This window comes from Varroa jacobsoni, unplaced genomic scaffold (assembly GCF_002532875.2).
Source record: "Varroa jacobsoni isolate VJ856 unplaced genomic scaffold, vjacob_1.0 scaffold_72, whole genome shotgun sequence".
Taxonomy (NCBI): Eukaryota; Metazoa; Arthropoda; class Arachnida; order Mesostigmata; family Varroidae; genus Varroa; species Varroa jacobsoni.
The window spans coordinates 57,650-75,865 of record NW_019212974.1 but is presented as its reverse complement, the minus strand read 5'-3'; the positions used below and the strand labels follow the sequence as shown (position 1 = coordinate 75,865).

At 40.0% G+C, this 18,216-nt stretch overlaps 1 protein-coding gene and 2 long non-coding RNA genes across 5 annotated transcripts in view; 1 reads left to right on the top strand and 2 right to left on the bottom strand.

Annotated features, from left to right (window-relative positions):
- The window catches only part of LOC111262516 (phosrestin-2), a 40,733-nt gene extending 36,647 nt beyond the window's left edge, over positions 1 to 4,086 (bottom strand). For all 3 annotated transcript variants that reach the window (XR_015311995.1, XM_022836826.2, XM_022836835.2), the window contains exon 1: positions 3,545 to 4,086. The gene's annotated coding sequence lies outside the window, so the exon portion shown is untranslated. The remainder of the gene's footprint in view (positions 1 to 3,544) is intronic.
- A 79-nt stretch (positions 4,087 to 4,165) lies between these two features.
- LOC147753959 (uncharacterized) lies at positions 4,166 to 7,573 on the top strand. The gene is made up of 2 exons (XR_015311982.1): positions 4,166 to 6,933; positions 7,106 to 7,573. It is a non-coding gene; the product is annotated as an uncharacterized LOC147753959 (long non-coding RNA).
- A 43-nt stretch (positions 7,574 to 7,616) lies between these two features.
- LOC111262529 (uncharacterized) lies at positions 7,617 to 10,856 on the bottom strand. Its single transcript, XR_002681673.2, has 3 exons — positions 9,246 to 10,856; positions 8,109 to 9,047; positions 7,617 to 7,892 (listed from the first exon to the last, which is right to left on the bottom strand). It is a non-coding gene; the product is annotated as an uncharacterized LOC111262529 (long non-coding RNA).
- Between the last annotated feature and the right edge of the window lie 7,360 nt (positions 10,857 to 18,216).

Here is an 18,216-nt window from a genome sequence, read left to right as displayed (position 1 = left end):
AGTGTTGTCCTTGACAATGATAAGCGCGTGTGCCATAATCTAGTAACTCGTAAAGACACTGCAGTCGAGGATACAGGTATGCCATCCGGTGCTCGCTTAATACCTATTCGCGATAAAAAGATTGTGCTGTGACTATGAAACAAGGCAAGACGTACATTACATACATACACACATACAAACATACAAGCAGGATTACTTCTGCCTTACCGTCTCTGGCAAGCAATAGCCAACATCGCCTGATAGACGACGCCGCAGTAGCCAAATAATCCAACAAAACGAAGATGCCAAGTTTGCCTTTACTTTGTTTCATATCAGCCATCACACTTGCTTCTCCATGCTAGTCATACGACAATGACCTTGTTGCAATGCAGACTTTTACATTCGTCATGTCTTTTATACATCTTTTTTTTCTTTTTAAAAAGCTTCTAGTTATTCTTTCTCTATGTCTTAGTCTCGCTTTTCACGACGCGCTCGATGCTCAACGGATGAAATAGAAGCAACCGTGTAATGTTTTGCACTGAGCCTTCTTTTTTGCCTTCGCTGACGCCATTGCATCACTACCCAGCACCAGCTGGCAGCCACAGGAAAGGAGACAGCAGACCAGCCAATCGTCCTACCTAATAAAATAGTACAAACGGATAGACGAGGCAGTGTGGCCGGCCTCTCAGTGTCACACAGGCCATGCAGCTCCACTCTGTCACCGTACTACACTCGAATCCAGTCGCAAGCTAGGCGCGGGCGTAGCTGACGGAATAGACCGAGTCTCAAGCGCACACACACATAAATAGAACGGCTTTGTTTGGGCTGTTAGCGATATCTATGGCCTTCCATCTATGCACTGCCGATAATTATTCTTCTTAGTTAAACAAACATGTAATACATAGACGGGCGTAATGTGTGTTGTAGGACGTGGTATTTCAAAGCGTACGTACATGAGCTACGTGTATGGTGAAGTGCTGAAGTAAAAGAGAACCATTTCTGAAAAACACGAAAGTATAATTTGGCAAATCATATGGTAAGTTGGCAGGCAACTTGTGAAAAAATTGTGAATTTATTTGATACAAACAGAGCGACAGCTTACAAAAAAAAAAAGGTAAATTCAATACAGTGGATTTTACATTTTTAGACGCCACTAAGAGTAATCTAATGAGCGAACTACACAGATTTACAAAACCGTAAAATGTGCGGTTCAGACAAGCATATGGTTGTAAATCGATGGCTCTGAATTAGATCCGATGCGAAAACTGCGTGGGTTGGGCTCTTGTAAGACTTAGAATCACTGGTTGAACATACGGTCTTAAACAGCTATTAAAGACAAAGTTGTATGGGATTGGACGCTTTACTTGAAACAGAGTAGCTAAAAAGGACATTGTCGATAATACAACGGCCTATCCGTACGTAAAAGCAAACCGGATAAGGTTTGCTAGGGAAAATTGTCTTCAAACATGATGCAGCACATACAACAAACTGAAAAGTCTTATCAGGTAATAACTTACTGCACTATTTCTTTCGAAAATGTATTCTACCGGTTTCGCTTCGTCGTGTTAACGGCCAACTCAATCAGCATAGTAGAGCTAAATCTTAAAAAAGCAAGCTTAATAACGATCTGTGTATAAACTATATTTTCTATCTAGGCATGACCAATCGGACAGATCTTTTCGCGTTACCGCTTTTTATTTGCATCGTCAAATATGGCGATATATCATTTGTTTACACTGTACCATTAGTCCATCGGTTTCGTTCATACTCGTATTTCTTACATTCATGTAAGGTAGATATTCATTTCATGCTCAGCACAGCCCTTACACGGAACAGAGCTTCTCACCTGCTTTTAGGCGTTCCCGCACCCATCGGCTAGAGGCTACAATGCCTAAATAAGCATTTTGAAAAGTAATGGGAATAGACTGGGTTTCCTGTAGAACACCTGTACATTCAGGCGAGGCATATGAAGTTATATTATCATGTATACTAGAATGCACCGCCTTGGGTAGCACCACTCCTCCAACACTCTATACATGGTTGTTATCTCTTTACATACACCACGTTCACACAACAACAACAACAACATATAGTAAAAATAATTTATAAACATATACTGTATAATCAGAATCCCTCAAAAACCTATCCGATACGTATAAAACTAAGCTATGATACTTTATCCCAAAGTTGCATCAGTTCAACGAATTCAATGCCTCTACCATTACTTAAACATCAGCTCGAGGGTCCAAAATATAATATATCCATGGTACCGCAAACAGGTAAATTTTATCATCGCATCGCAGCTACCAGTATTATGAGGAAGGCAAGCGGTGTCGGTCCTTGGCATAAGTCAACCCGTTTTTTAGTGGTAATATTTGACGACGGCTATGTAATAATTCAACCTTAGGATTTAACGAAAAGGAAAAATATAATAATGCGATACCCATACATATAATTATATAAGTAAGTATTTGCTTTGTGTGATGCGACTATAAAGTTTACAAGCACCTTGAACAACAGCGTCCCTTAAAAAGAAAATAGGATCTCGGCGCACTATAAACGAATTTTATAATAGACCGTTTAAAGTTAAACCTATTTGGCTGATTAGTTGGAAAGGCGCGAAAAGGTAACTGTCACATAAAATCTATTTTTTCTAAATTTTTCGATCAAATTTTAGAAATGCAACCAATTAGACATATATATGAATAGATTTATCTACGGTTTTACCTACTGTTCAGTAGTACAAGTATGGAAACTTGCAATCTCCTTCGGGTCTTAACTTGTATTTTAATGTGGATCGTAAATATTGTATAGGTGTACGATGTTGAATTGCATTGTATATAATATGTAGTTATTTGCCACCTAACCTAATACTCGATCAGAGGGGGCAAAAGAATTGAACCAGATATAACGTGAACAAATGTCGTGTATAAGTTGCACGTCAATCACTTACTATTCAAGTGGGTTTTTTACGATGCAAAATGAAAACTATTTCCTAAGAATTTGTTTCGCATATAAACGTTTATATATATATATATATATATATATATATTCATATGAACATTTAGTGGCATCGAGTACAAGTAATTGGAATTGTATCTTGACAAGTAGTTAGACTACTCTATGATTAAGACCTATTTATGATACGGTTTACCTGCATTTTCGTAAAATGCTAAATATATACACTGTTCATTTCACATGTTACGGGCATTAGAACTACATGTTTCTTTCTTATATATGTTTTTTTTTTTCTCATAGTTTATAGGATGTTATTAGTGGCTTCAAGAATAACACTTCTACGGAAGAAGAGGGCTTTAAACGAAGTAACAGATTCATTTAGTTTTGCCCAATTTAGAAAACGATACTAGGAATGCGTATAATTTGTTTGCGCATTGTAAATATCGTACAGTGTATGTTGATCTCTGGATTGGATTCGTCATAAAAAAACAGATCTGACATTCATTTAGCTTTGACCTGGAAATCCGTGTCGCGCCCTCGACTATTTTCTTCCGCTGCACAATCAATCGACGAAGCCACATGACCTTTTACCAGGATTATCACTTACCAGGATTATAGCAGCCTAGGTGGAAAAGTGCGTTTACAGATGAAACCTAATGGTCAGGTATGAACTATTGTCCGATATCTTGCGAATTTATAGAACGCCGCACTCTTCTTCTCTTTTACTGAAGAAGGAGGTACAAAAGCACTTTATGTACACTCACGTAGCGAAGCTGACATTGCACGAATCTAATCAAATCTATGAATATATAGTTTATTTAGCTTCATCGCACTCGTTTCGTGGTCCTTTGCTTTTGTTGTTGTTATTATTAATCCGAATGTGTGGGAGTACTTGTTACGCGGTCATCAATGGCAGCTTACGAGTTCTATTTGTTGTTCACAAAACACCAATAATGCGCACCACAACTCCTGATAGGCTTTTTTGTTTACTTATTGCTGAGCACACGATTGCAAACTATTTAGTAAATAAACTTGAGGTAGATCTAGGTGAGTGAGATCCTTTGATTCATCGCATCGCTCTATATAAGACGCACCAGTGGTGCTCACATGAGCAGCCGCTGCTTGAACTCAACGAGCACCCTCTGAGGTAACTCCTGTGACGTGCAATGTTTATGACTTTTGTGTGGGAAAGTGGCAGGCAGGTGTGGAAAGGGTCGCACTTTACTCTTGCCCATAGGTCGGGAAGGGAAGCCATAACATGGAGGTATATGGACCTATAAGCAGGGATTTTTCGTTAGATACCGTGTCTACGGGCCATGTAGCAAACTTCAATGGCTAAAGTTGGATTCCTGGAAGCTTTCTAGCAATTTGCCTTCGAAGATTTAAGGTGACAACGGTCGTATAGTTCTTCCTTCTATATATGCAGCTATAGTACGAATGGCTATATTCGAAATCGTAATGAGGCAAGTGACAGGAGCTTACCATTCACTTAGCTGTTTATTTTGTTTGATAGTATAGACGGTGTACGAAATGTATCTATAATAACCTTTATAACATAAAATATAATCGTTAATTTCCAATTACAGATCAGGCAGCTTCAGGAATATATGTCGTATATCTTAGCCAGTCTTTTTATAGCCACGGTTATTATGAGGCGTCGTGTCAAACTACAATGATTTATTTGCATAGAGCGTTCCTATCAACGGTTCATATTTTGCGCCCTTACGATAATAGGTGTATGACTAATGTTCAATTCTGTCCTTTCACTCTACTGTCCTGCACACATATGCACCACGGCATACATTTGTTGAGCCCCACCCGCGTCGTAGAAAAACAAGAACATGCTGCTCTCGGAAGGCCATGTCGCACCGCAGGTTATAATGCAGATTCAAAAAGCGTACACCGAAATGGCCTATCAATCGGATCAAAAATAGCTAAAATGAACTAGAATACTGTTTGAAATAAACAACACAGTAATACATTCTTTTAAAAATAATTGTTCGGTATTTACGTTCATTTTACAGCTCTTTTAGCGTAACATATAGAGTTAGATTTAACGTCGCAAAGTACTTGCCCCTTTCATAACTTACGTGCTTCATTACGAGTTATTAATTTGAGTTTATATTTTACGTCCCGTAAAATTTAAAATGATGCCCATTGCCCTGAATGCTAATCTACGTTTCACGCGGTTCGGTTTTATGCATGCTTTTGTACTTTGTCGTTGCTGTTTTTTTCTGTTTGCTGAGCGTAACTTTGATGAGGCCGACCATCTTGAGAGGCAAACTGGACAAGGAGCCTAAGTTTGTACCTTGTAATTATATTGTATATATATTTCATTACAAATAATCTCCTGCGAAAGATGATGTTGATGAGAATTATATGTCGTATTTGAATGTACCACGAAATGTAAAGAAAAATAAACTAGGCCAATTCCCCAGACGTACACGAGTGTCATCAGAATGAAAAAGATTGACTGAGGTTTCGGCCACCAGGAGTCCACGGTCAGAACCATCCTGTAACCCAAAGTGAATCTATTTCAAATTTCTCCTTATCCGAGGTTCCTGTGCAGATTCAGTTTATGAGCCTCTTCTTCACTCTGCGGTGGAAATCGAATTTATCCTTCTCTTTTTCTTCCGTTTAAACAGTACGCCGAACCTATGAAGTCGTTAATGAGCTATAGATGAAGCAATTTGGGGAGTGCTGATTGTACCGTTGTGTTGCACCCTGTCCCTCTTACGGCTCTTAAGACATGGCTATCCCTCTGTGTAGCTCGAATGCAATACAAAACCATATATCTATTTCCGTATGTTGCTTGCTGTCTGTTTTATAAGCAGTTTTCAGAAAAAACAAAAGCATGTCAAAGGTCGTATAGATGGCTGAATGTCAGCTAAACAAGCTATCGTAGGTGTGGCTCTGCGGGAACGTCGTGTATTTGTTAGTCCCTCCTGTGCAACTAAGGCCTTTATTCGACAATACGCGTTTATCCTTAGTTAGCCTCCGGCGGGCGGCAATGGAACGCCAACAGGAGAACGTCTTTTTATATGTCCCTAGTTCTGATTTAGGTGTCGTTCAGGATAATCTCAAGTAGGTATTTTGTTAGACAACTGAGACCTCAGCTATTGATCGAGTGCAATTACTGTACAGTAACCTGTACGGGCAAATTTCAACGGTTAGAACTTTCGCAAGGCCATTAATGGCTGCAGGGTGACACGTTCAACAATAGAGAATTAACCTATTAGGGGTGCAATTTGAAATCGAAGAAACCCCTGACAACCGCAGCTGATCACGATGAACTACTTAGGGGCGTCATCTAGCGGAAGATCCGTCTGTATGTCAGTCAAAGAAACGACAGATCATTGCTGCTGCCTCTTGTATTGCACGTCTGGAGGCAGTAAGTAGTCTGACAGAAGCGAACGTAATGCTAGGCCGCAAGAACAAGATCCCATTCGCCAAACGCTTCAGCCCGACGCTTAGGTTCCCATGACAAATGGCTTCAACTGTGGGTGCGCCAGTGTTGATCGACAGCATCCTGACAAAAGTTCTTCATCAGGTATGCTATTGGTGCTATACGGAATCGGTCTGTGCTTTTGCCGAAACATTCGCATGTGCCTGCTCATGTATATACGTCGAACAAATGGTACATAGTTGGACAATTGCTTGTAGCACAATTAGAATGTATCTGTTGGCAGTGAGCAATGAGAAGAAGCCTTTGGTATATGTCTGCCAGGGAATGAGACAAACATGAGCTAGTACCCACCGTTGTTAACCAAACGGAAAATAGAATTGTGTTTCTAGGTCAACCTCTAAACTACATGAACAGCGACGCTAGCTACATTGGGACCGTGTTTAAGAAATCCAGCTGTAGCAATTTCCATCGGTGGCTACATAGGAAGAATAGCTTGTTCGATCGTTTTTCGAACGATGACTTACGCACTCCAGCGTGGAGGTTTTTCGGAAGGTACGAGGCAGCATCGTCGAAATACTTGCCGCAGCCGCGTAAGTTATATTAGCGACTATATACCATTTAAGCGGTGCCTTAACATCCAGGTCGATCGAATAACCCGAAAAGAAGGATATCAGACAACTTTTTTGTCAACGTTGCTTACTCAACACGAACTGGGTCACAGCGTGTATCAGATCGATGTCATTTTCTTGTTCTCATCAACAGAAGGGTTCGTCGCCTATCAGGGTGTCCGCTATCCTTTCAACCGTCGGAGGATGCGACGGAAGCGTACATTGTGAACATGATTACCAAGTATGAAATAGATAGTTGAACACCTCGCTATTTAATACGAACCCATATATCGTCCACACTCAGTTCATATAGTATCAGTAAATATGAGGTGAATTCTGAGGTGATCACAGAGGAGGAGTTGCAGCAGCCGGCCGATAAACCTTCCATGAAAGCGATACGTCTTCAGCGATACGTCAAGAGAGACAAAGCATTCACGCTAAGATGAACGCTAGTACTAGCAAGCACTAGAAATACATGTCACAATTTTGATTCATTGCGTGAATATCGTTAAAAGTACTAGACCGGGATTTTATGTACATTCAAAACGATGACCAATGACCCAGTCATTTTATTAAAATTCAAAATTATTTTAGAAATAAATATTTTTATTATTGTTCTCTGTGTTAGCGTGAATTCCTTCTAGATCCAAATACGCTATAATATAATAAACGGATAATTAAAATGAAATATTAAAAAAAAAAAAAAAAACGCTTCGAATGTTTTGGAAGTGTTTCTCGTTCAGTCCGTGGATACATTGCTCATTCATTGTGTACATATCTAGGGGTTTTTCTCGATGCTGGACCCATTCAATGTTATTGAAGCGTACGTTTTCACACTGGTCAACTGTGGAGAGCTGCGCTTTCCTTTAGAAGTCGGATCGCTTTAGAGGGCTTTAGAAGGGACCACATCCGGCTATAAGGTCGTCTTGCCAAATCGTCCACTGTGTGATTAGAAAAGAAAAGGAAATACAATTTAGCTATGCCGCGACATTAAAGTTCAACGGACTATTTAGGAAGAAGGATAATCGCTCGCAGTAATTTGACTGTTGTGGACACAAGGTGAGCGGTGAAAATGAATCAAATCCTGTTTCGTTACACCGTGCACCTGGCGTGCTAGGCCTAAATTATCAGATTTCTGTATGAGATTTGTGGCTTACCTGTAGTAATGCGTCTCAACTAGACAGGGTTGAACTAAATCGTTGCTGAGGACACGCGCACGCGATCAGTTGAAGCGTACAGATCGTGTTAAACTTCAATCTAAAAGTAAACGCGAAGACCTATCGTAGAGGTAGAATGAGGTGGGGGGTCGGTCGAAATGAGGCAACGCAGAATGGATCAAAGGTCTTTTGAAGGCTGTAAAGTCTTTGTTCTACATATGCTAAAGTAGCAGTAATTATATATGCTAACGGTTGGATGTGAAATGAAAGCTTTCCAAGTGTCAATTCTTTTTTAAAACTTATATAGACATCAATGAGCTTCGAGAGATAGATTCTTCAAGTTTCAAACACTTCATTTGCAAATGCTAACGGATTGTGAATTTTAGTTCTGCCTTTAAAAAATGACCATAGCCCATAGTACAGCGAGCACTAGCGACCTGTTAACTTTAAAAAAAAAAAAAGCTAAATATATTTAACAAATGTGTTTATAGAAAAAAATTTACTCTGCTCATGCTCCAGTAGATAAGTGCAAGCAAATGACATCAGTGAAACTAGGCCTGGTAGTTGGGTGATATCTGCCCTATAGGGCCACTCAAGAATTTTCTCGAATAACGTCTAATTAGAGCGCTTTATATCGTCGATTACAAGTTACTTTTACCCAGGCACGTTTATTGTATCTCTTTTTCACAGACGTGCAGCATGACCTATGGCAGTCCCTTTCAAAGTATTGCAAAGTAAACAGGGATAATGTATTCGTCATTTCTTTATATGCTTCCCTTTAGCATTTACGCGCGAGGCTAGCGCGTACCACTTGAAAAAATGCTAAGAAAAAAAATCTGTCCGCCCGCTGCGCGTCGCATCCAAACGTAAGAAGCAAGGAATGGCTCATTAGATGCTCAAGCAGCTGTTGAACGTTGTCTTAATTCTGACTTGCGAAGCCTGAAAGCGCCAGCAAAACAAGTAAAAGTAAAAACGTGTGGAATAAATTTCGAATTAGCATATTTTATTATCTGTAAATACTTAAACTGAAACCAAGACAAAGCAAAGGCAAAATATTTTTTACAAAACGATTCGTGCAGGCGGTATATGTAATTAAATTAAGTACTTATCTATAAAGTATTTGCTTGCAGTGCGTACCCGAACTAGCGAAAAGCATCTTAATTTTCTAAATACTGCAGAGAGCCACGTTTGACCTCTACAACAGATAGCATTAGTGAGTGCAGTCATGCTCTCACCATACCGAGTAGCCTGAAATGCCAACTTATACAAACAATTCGTAAGTTACATGGATAATCAGAGAGATAATTTGTTAGAAATAATCAGTCAGAAGATAGAGACAGTTGTGATAAAAAAATAATGCCTATTGCTTTTATAAGGTTAAATGTAAGATCTAGAACCTAAACGCGATAAACGATCTTTTGATATAGGTAGAAACCGTCTGAGTGAGTTAAATGGCTGCGGTGATTTCGTCTTATTTATCGAGCATTTAGCTTTGATCAAGTAAGGGTCTGTACAGACTGAACGAATTTAAATCAAGCGCACTGCCTAAGGAATCATTGTATATATACCCTATTTTATTTACTCCACTCCTTGAGCTACTGTGCACAACACAATTAAGATTTCTGACCTCTATAACGCTCTTTTGGGCGCGCCTATGTGGTCCTCGAAATTTCCGTCCCACGGGTTCACGTAGGAAATAGTCATTCATTTCAACCATAGGATTCTCTCTGTGCGCGGGCAAGTTCCTCCCAAACTGTTGGCGGCCCGTCATATCGGAATATTTTCTTTCAAATTTCATTCAAGCCTTTGATTTATTAACCAAACTCTCTAGCGATCTCTCCGCTCTGATGGGCGAAAATCCCATGGTAGGTAGTTCCGATTTTTGTGAAGTGTCATTAAATGACTACGATGCAAGTGGGTTGCCCCTGACGGAACATTTCGGAAATACCTGCACACTTTCGCACACCGTATGTGTCAATCACCTTCATTCTCCAGAGCAGAAGCATGGAGTAGGTCCGCACAGAATAGTCAGACGGTAACGTGTCGAGCGTACAGATTATCGTCAACAGTCGGACATCGTCTTCACGCACACGACAATAGCAGTCTTGCCACTGGTAATCTACCTCGCTTTTTTCAGATCCTTGTTCAAATCTTTGCCGTTTCCTATTTGACAATAATGTATAATGGTCCGAGCACGACAGCTGCGTAAGACCGACGCGTTTCTTTCCTCTTAAAATCTTCATTCTAAGTTAGTGTTGATGACGATTGCGTACAGCGAAGCAGAATCATAGCAAATAATGCACTATCATCTGAATAGTCAGTATCAGTCAAGTTCGCCGTATGCCAAGTATGGTAGCCCCCGCTATTCTAGAACAACTATCTGAGTTCCGAACATTGCGTGCGACTGTGACTAGTAGTTGATACACGTATCGTACATTTCGATCGTGCGGCCCCATCTTCGCCAAGTTTGACCTAGTACTTAAGCTTGAAGGATGGCTACGGAATGATTCACTACGAGGCGTTTAACCTGCATGAGACAACCTCGGTCTGTCCTGCACGGGTCATAATTATCCTGACAAAAGGGATCTATGTCTACGTAAGATATATCCATTTCGTCTTGTATGGTTAAGCGATACATTTAATTCATACGTGCTGCAAATACGTTGCAAATTGCTAGCCACACAAACACAGAGCAAGCGGACCAGCAGGGAAGGCAAACCCTAACACCAAATAACAATAGCACTCATTAACGATCATCATTCATTTTCGGGAGCGATATTCTCAGGGAAATTGGAAATACAACCAGAACCATTATTGTGGATTCAATTGCCTCCGCTTTCACTTCTCCTGCTACCGCCCCCATTGCCGCCTCATCAGCCCTTATCGGAACTGGCATTATTACTGTCATCATGATCACTGTGGTAATAATCATAATACAGTAACAATGTAATAAGTTTCGTCAACCTCATTACCGTTATCCTATTTGCTATAACAATGGCTTGAGCCATACGAGCTGTTCGCCAGCAGTCGTCGTTCGTTGCGTCAGACGTGCGCTACACAGTTTTCACTGGCGAGTCCAATGTTAACGGATGCAAACGAAACGGAACAAAGTAGAGTACCGCACTCGGGGAGAGAAAAACACAAAAGGAAGTGCTGGCATGTACGAGGAAGACATCGAGTGTTTATATGCGGGTTTAAAGGAAAGGGTCAGGGCAAAGCGGGAAAAAAAAAATTAGCTTATCTTTTCATTCTCGCAGCTTGTCTTTCTTAATTAACAGTACTAGAACGGGTCGAAGAAGGTAGAGATTAGGCTCAGAGGCTGGGAGCTATGAAAGCAAAGTTTGTTTTAGAGTTAAACGAGAGCAGCATGACGTGAAGAGCGCTGTGCTATGGGGAGGACCCATTGAGGTAAAAAAGCACGGACTGGCCATTGGTTACACCTTATATACCTCTTACCTCAGCAAAATCATATTTGAAATAAGAGCGTCGAAGTGTACAGATAAAAGAAGCAGTGGCTTCCTTTCTTTTTGCTGGGTCTAGCTTGTGTCTGGGATCACCGAATTTGGTCGCTGAATTTGCCGAAATGATGCGGCCGTCGTCATCGTCGTCGTCGTCTCACTCGTCTGAGAAATTCGAGCCTTCGTGCAAAACCCTATGTCCAAGGACAAAACACAAACATTTAGCTTACTTCAGGCTTTCTGTATTTACTGCTTGCATAAAGTGCTAAGAGATGACAAATTTCTTTCTGATAATAAGTGTATCCGTGAATCAGATCCAAGACAGAAGGTCACAAGTTAATGTACGTGCTTGATTGCAAACGTTTGGAATCAAATGTTATACCTGGTTTTGATGCAGATATGAAGCACAGAAATTTGGTAGCTTCTTTTAAATCCATGCTTGTGGCCTTGCCAACTTATGGAGTGATTTGGGTAGTAAATGAGAAACACGTTGAACACAAGATGAACGATGAATAGTATATATACTTCGACTAAATCTTATAAATACTAAACGCTTTCATTGTATCATGGTCTGCTAATTAACTGTGGCTGTAGGTAACATCGATGCTTTTGACAACGGTGCATCTGGATCTCTTTCGCGGGAACGCCAGGAACATGCAAATGCATTTTGCTCGTTTTGTGTCTCCGAATCAGCAGGTAGGGAGCCTGTTACGAGACTACTCATCAGCACAAGGAACGCGGCGAAACTCGTTACCGCCCTTTCGCTTAAAGCTCAGAGCATCGGAAATGACGTTACTATGATGCCGACCCTTAAAACATACCTTAGACAACAGACGTTACCTAGGCCAGTCGCCCAGTAAACTAGGAAGTTATATTGGAACAATATGGCTGGCTTGATGTTTCGATAGTGTCAGATACATAACCATCGAGCTTCATGTACGATATACGAATTGCACGAACTTTTAAAATTCACAAGGGCCCTATTATTAAAAGCTCTTGTGTGCCATCAGCACATACACCTTCAGTGATGTTGATCAGTATCTGATGCTCATCATTATCGATATCTAATTCTATTGTGATAGGTTACAGTAATCACACTTGAAACCGTTGTCCCTATCATAGGATTCTGATGTATTTTATAATTCTTGAGGTGTTTCGGGCGATAAAAACGTTTTTGCCTGTAATCGCTTACATATTTTAGCGTAGATATCCCTGCGTATCGCTTTCAGATCGACGGAAACCAATTGGAAGGTATACCATATATGAACAACATGTACGAGAGCGATATGGTGCTAACGGCCACTAGTTGTGCTTACCATCTTTGTTAGAGAAAATAACCATCCGATTTACGCACACCATCCAAAATATCCTCCTTGTGTTTACACGATTCTTATACGGTAGCCAGACTTGTCAACGATAGATTTATAATATGATGATAACATACGGCTTACGACAAACGATCATTCTCCATCTGCAGTTTGCTACTCGCTAGAGCCGGGTTTTCACCCATAAATCCCTCGGGGTTTTCTGGAAAATTGCATCGGGATTTTGTTATCAGTGTAGCATACGCGTAACAGACAGACGCTGTTCAAATTAGCGTCCACGTTATGATATCTACGTTGTTCCTGTGTACAAACGCTCTTCGAGAAGATAACACAGTGGTTAGGATAGACTGTTCTGATCTAAGTGCACGAGATGTTGAGCTATTTTGCGAAAATTTAAAAAAAAAAAACAAACATATTGGCTAATAAAATGAAGACGAAAACTTAGCGTTCAAGATGGCGCTGGTGTAGGTGAAACGGGTCCGCTCGTAGCGCGCACAGAAATTGTACTTGAATTACGGCTTCTAAACCGTTCCTTCGGGAACGCCGTTGATCACTGTGCTCCAAAGAAAATCCAATTCAACAGCAATGTCAAGCGAATATCGAATTCGAACATAACAATTTAATAGTATCGGGTAGTCGGAGAACGTAGCTGTCTTCTCCAGCAGATAAGACGAGAAATTCGAGGGGAGTTCGATTATTCTCTAATAGGGAACATTGGAAAAAATGTCCAAAAAAACCGACCAAGAATAGGAGAACTCATAGAAAAACAAACGCCAATCACGGACTATGTACCTGTCAATAATGCTGAATTTTTCATTGCATTGAACGCTTTTCGTGCGTTCAACTAGGCTAAACGTTAGAAAATCACAATGCGGTCTCAGTAATTGCTATATAACCTGCATTTGCATCAATTGGTCCTTTTCTGTTTCGAAAAAGACCCATTGTTTTGAATAGGCCGCAAATATGCAGCCATTGCTAGTTTAGATTATTATGGTGACGTGGCAAAAAATTATGATGACATATAATAGTAATGACATCATTTCATAGGTCTGATAGAGAAACTCCAGCAGGACTCATTCCGGCTAGACCTTCTGGTCCTTGATACTGTATCGAAAAGGTGACTCCGAAGACCTGTTCACACAGTAAAAATAACCAAAAGCCTAAGGTTAAGCATGTCTTTTTATTTTACTCACTCTTTTATCGGAGTATTCGAAACTAGCTAAATATGTCAATTGTGCGTCAAAAGTGTCCTTGATAGCATATTAGTCAGCCGAAACTATTAACCGAATACTAGCTCGTACGATAAGCAAACCATTTATTGCTATTATGATGATACGTTAAGACGAGACGTTCTGTGGAAAAAGATACGCACCAAAAATGAGACTAATTCTATTAAAAAAAAAGCTTTGTTAAAAATAAACTAGTCAATTGTTTTCATTTGATAAGCATTTATTTATTTGTCTCAGTTGGCCCCTTGAAAGGAAGCTTTACACATGTGCCACCGGTTTTTCGTGTTTTCAAAACTTTATTCAAATTTTATTGTCAGGATAGCCACCAGTTCGGGCATTGATTTTTCTATTGTTCTTCCTGTCGTATCGGAATGCTTCCTGCTTAGAGTTTTTTTTTTTATAGTTTTAGGAATAGGGAAGAGGTTTGGTGAATACGAGGTATGAGGCAACACGCACATTAAGTTTTTGTGAGTGAAACTGTTGCACGCTTAGTTTAGTGTGAACCAGCGTTCCGTCGTGAGAGAAGACCCGGAACATATTGGGTCACACACAAAACGGACCCGCACCATCTTCGCAAAGCTTCTTGGTAGCACCCTTTGGTGACCGTGGAGCCGGACGTCGTGAACTTGCAATGAACGATTCCACGACGACTGAGAAGCACCACGTTTTCGTACGTGATTGCTGGCACAGGTTTTCCAGGATAAGTATCAACTTCGATGGACACTTTTGCGTCTTCGAAACGCTTAAACCATTTACTTTCTCGAGCTTCACTCAATTTTTGATAGGTATCCTGCAACATATGCAGAGTATCTAGACGGCTGATTTTATTTTTTATGCAAAGATCCTAATGCAGATTTGTTGCTCCAACAGGGGAAAAACCGTAGACGCGCAATATATAGACTTATTCAATTTCAATAGAAAATTCAAGATTGAGCCAGTGTATAACGGAAGCTTTGCTCTTCTAGCCCAAACTAGCGTGAACCAAAGCAATTATGTAGTGGCGCAAAAATATAAACGATTAATTTAAGTAGTATTTGATTAAAGTAAGTTTTAAACAAAGTGATATTTGATTTTCTGGACAGCATTCGAAGTTTCAGAAATCTTAGATATCTTTTCGTCCTCCGCTCTTCGCGAGTTACTCAGCTAACTTTTCTGATATTTAAGAGGAGTCTGAGTTTTGAACAAACATGACTACGTCCGTGGCCTCGTCGATTTTAACCTTGTTGTTGATTATATCAGGCGTAATTAGGTATCATACGCAATTAAGGTGATTATATTTGATAATCACCTTAATTACATCAGGCGAGCAAAAGTTAAATATGATCTCGTGCAAAAGCACAGGTATTACTTAGGCGGCAGTAGCAAAAATTACAGCTAACGAGCACACCGATACATTTCTAATGACAGACAGAGAATTTTCGGGATGAGCCTCCAGCGTCGGCTGAACCACTCAGACTCAGCTAAATGTACAAAAACAAAGTGCTTATGAGTAAACAGTGAAAATGCTCAGTTTATTTGAGGAGAGTTGGATTTGTCGAGTGAGTCTGGCTATTTTTACGTCCAGGTGAAAACGACAAGTGAACGAATTGAGATAATGCAAAGCGGGTGCCCCGCAGATCGACTAGAGTTTTTTGCTATAACCGGAATTATGTTAGTATGCCTTTTGCACGTCATAGCGCATTCAAAAAAATAGATGCTCCGTTTACATGAGGAACCAGCACGCAGACATTTGGGTTTAAAGCATAAAAAGATAAATATTGGGTTTTACACTCGATCCAAAACATTAAGTGGACTTCGTTCCAAAGACTAAAGCTAAATCAAAGTAAGCACCATTACATCTCCAATGACTTATGCAATAGAAGTAAAACCGACCATATTCTCCTTCCCAAGCCACACTGATATACCGCGACAACTAGGGGGTGAGAGAATACACTAATGTCTTCTAATCCTTAACAAAGGGCTACTGATCTGCTCTCCTTAATTGATTGTATTTAAAAGCTTACAGATATTATCTAAAAGAACCGTGACTGACACGCTATAGCACACGAAGTTAAGTTGACTGATCCGTGTTTATTCAAAGCAGACCAACAACACATCAGACATACCCAAGCGAGAGAGCTAGATAAGAACGATCGTTTTTTCGTTATAAGTAAAATACAGATGAGACACCTGAAACAGTGCCGTTGTAGATGCCAACACAGGATTGAGTACCTGCTTTACGCTTATCAACAACACACCAATGAGCTCCTGCCTTAAGAATGTATCTATTATACATCAAAAAGGTTTAAGTAATTTCGTGCAAAAAAAGAAATATTAATAATTTCAGCATTTGCTCGATCTGTCGAGCACTGTAAATGTCATTACACAATATACATTCATTTCTACAAGGTTATTTTTCTACGGTTATACTCGAAGGTCTGTAACATTTTACGTTCGTCTTGTTTACTAATTTTTGTGAGGAAAACATTTACTACGCTTTCTTACGTCCCTCATTAAGTATCGTTTCGTCGCAAAAGGGATCTGCTCAATTTCAAGAAGTCAATTGCAAATTAATCTCCTGTCCGTTCCTTCGGTGGGCAGATAAAAACTAGTGCGTCACCTTGGCAAACGCTACTCGTAACTTGGGCATACTAAAGCAAACGTACATGTGTGAACAGAACAGACAAAGATGTACTTACTCAGTTGCCATAGAGAGAAGTCGTTCGAATTTCTTTTTACGCATAGCATACTGTACCAGGGCATCAGTTGTTTCCAGCATGGATTACCAATGATCTGCGATAGCACCCTACTATCGATTTAATGAGGACATCTGAAGAGCTTATTTTCCCAGAGGAGTTTCATGTCCTATGTACCAACAAGACCGCAATAGATGTACTGCGATACCATGTTGTGAATGACTACCTGCTTAAATTAACGGGTTATATCGTATTTAATTATGAAAAATAATTTACTGCAAGTTCAAAAGATCATATCGAGTTGCCAACTGTGAAGCTTTGATGGACGCGTACTTTTATTGGAGAGGCGCGTCGCTAAGAAATTTTACAATAAATTTCCGTCATTTTTGGTACTGGGCAAATTAGGTTCTTTTACTTCTCATAATTTATACGGGGCTATTTTTGTAGTTCTTTAATAGGCAAATTGATGAGGTTCACAAATTTGGGCATCACCGTAAAGCTACTATAACTCTTTGAATTAGCGTCGCGTTCGGCAAAGTTTCATCACAAAAAGTTGTTATAGTCTTTTGATAAAGACCCGTTTCTTTGAGTTCTCAGATATGTTCCCAGAAATAAATAATGAGGAATAATAACAAACAGAGAGGTTAAAAAAAACATATTGGTTCCGAAACGTACGTGGGCTGGCACGATCTTTCAAATATCAATACTCATAATATTACTGCCTCATTGTCAATTATAAAATGCCTTAATGACGCTCTTTAGTATAGCTTCATAGATGTGTAAAAGTAGGGGATTAGTACAAACCATCTGGCGAAACCAAGCAGGGGAAGAGATCGCTATAAGCGAAGCCCTCTCCATTGCTTGAATGTTTAGTGGACGATCAGAGTGTGTCTACGCTTATAGTCCAACCCAGAGTGCTCTGCATTTCCTTGGTAAGCAAATAGAAACTAGTGTAGCATCGTAGCAACCACTAATCGTAACTTACAAGGCATTACGAAATATGACTGAACCCGAATGTTAGAGGAAAACAGCCGGCTCAGCGAAAAGAAAAACGAGCCGGAAATGACGATTTGAGAGAAAAAGGTGCATCGCTGCTGCTTACCTGTACGACCGCCAAACTGCACATGGTAGACCGGGTATAGACCGGTAGAATAACCAGTCCAGCGAAGGCTTTTTTGTTGACTCGCGGAATTGGGACTTATCAGTTGGGTACATCATCATCGGCATCGTCGACCTGTTGCCAGTTGTTTGATAATGGGTTATTATCGGTATTTCCCCGCTGTTAGAAAAAAATGATTCTTAGTTAGGAGAAAAGGACAACAGTAGGATTCTTTTTAGTAATAACATGGTCACTCATAATCAAATTGCTTTATTTCTTTCTTTGGAGCAGACACATCAAAAACCGTAAAAAAAGTCCTTGT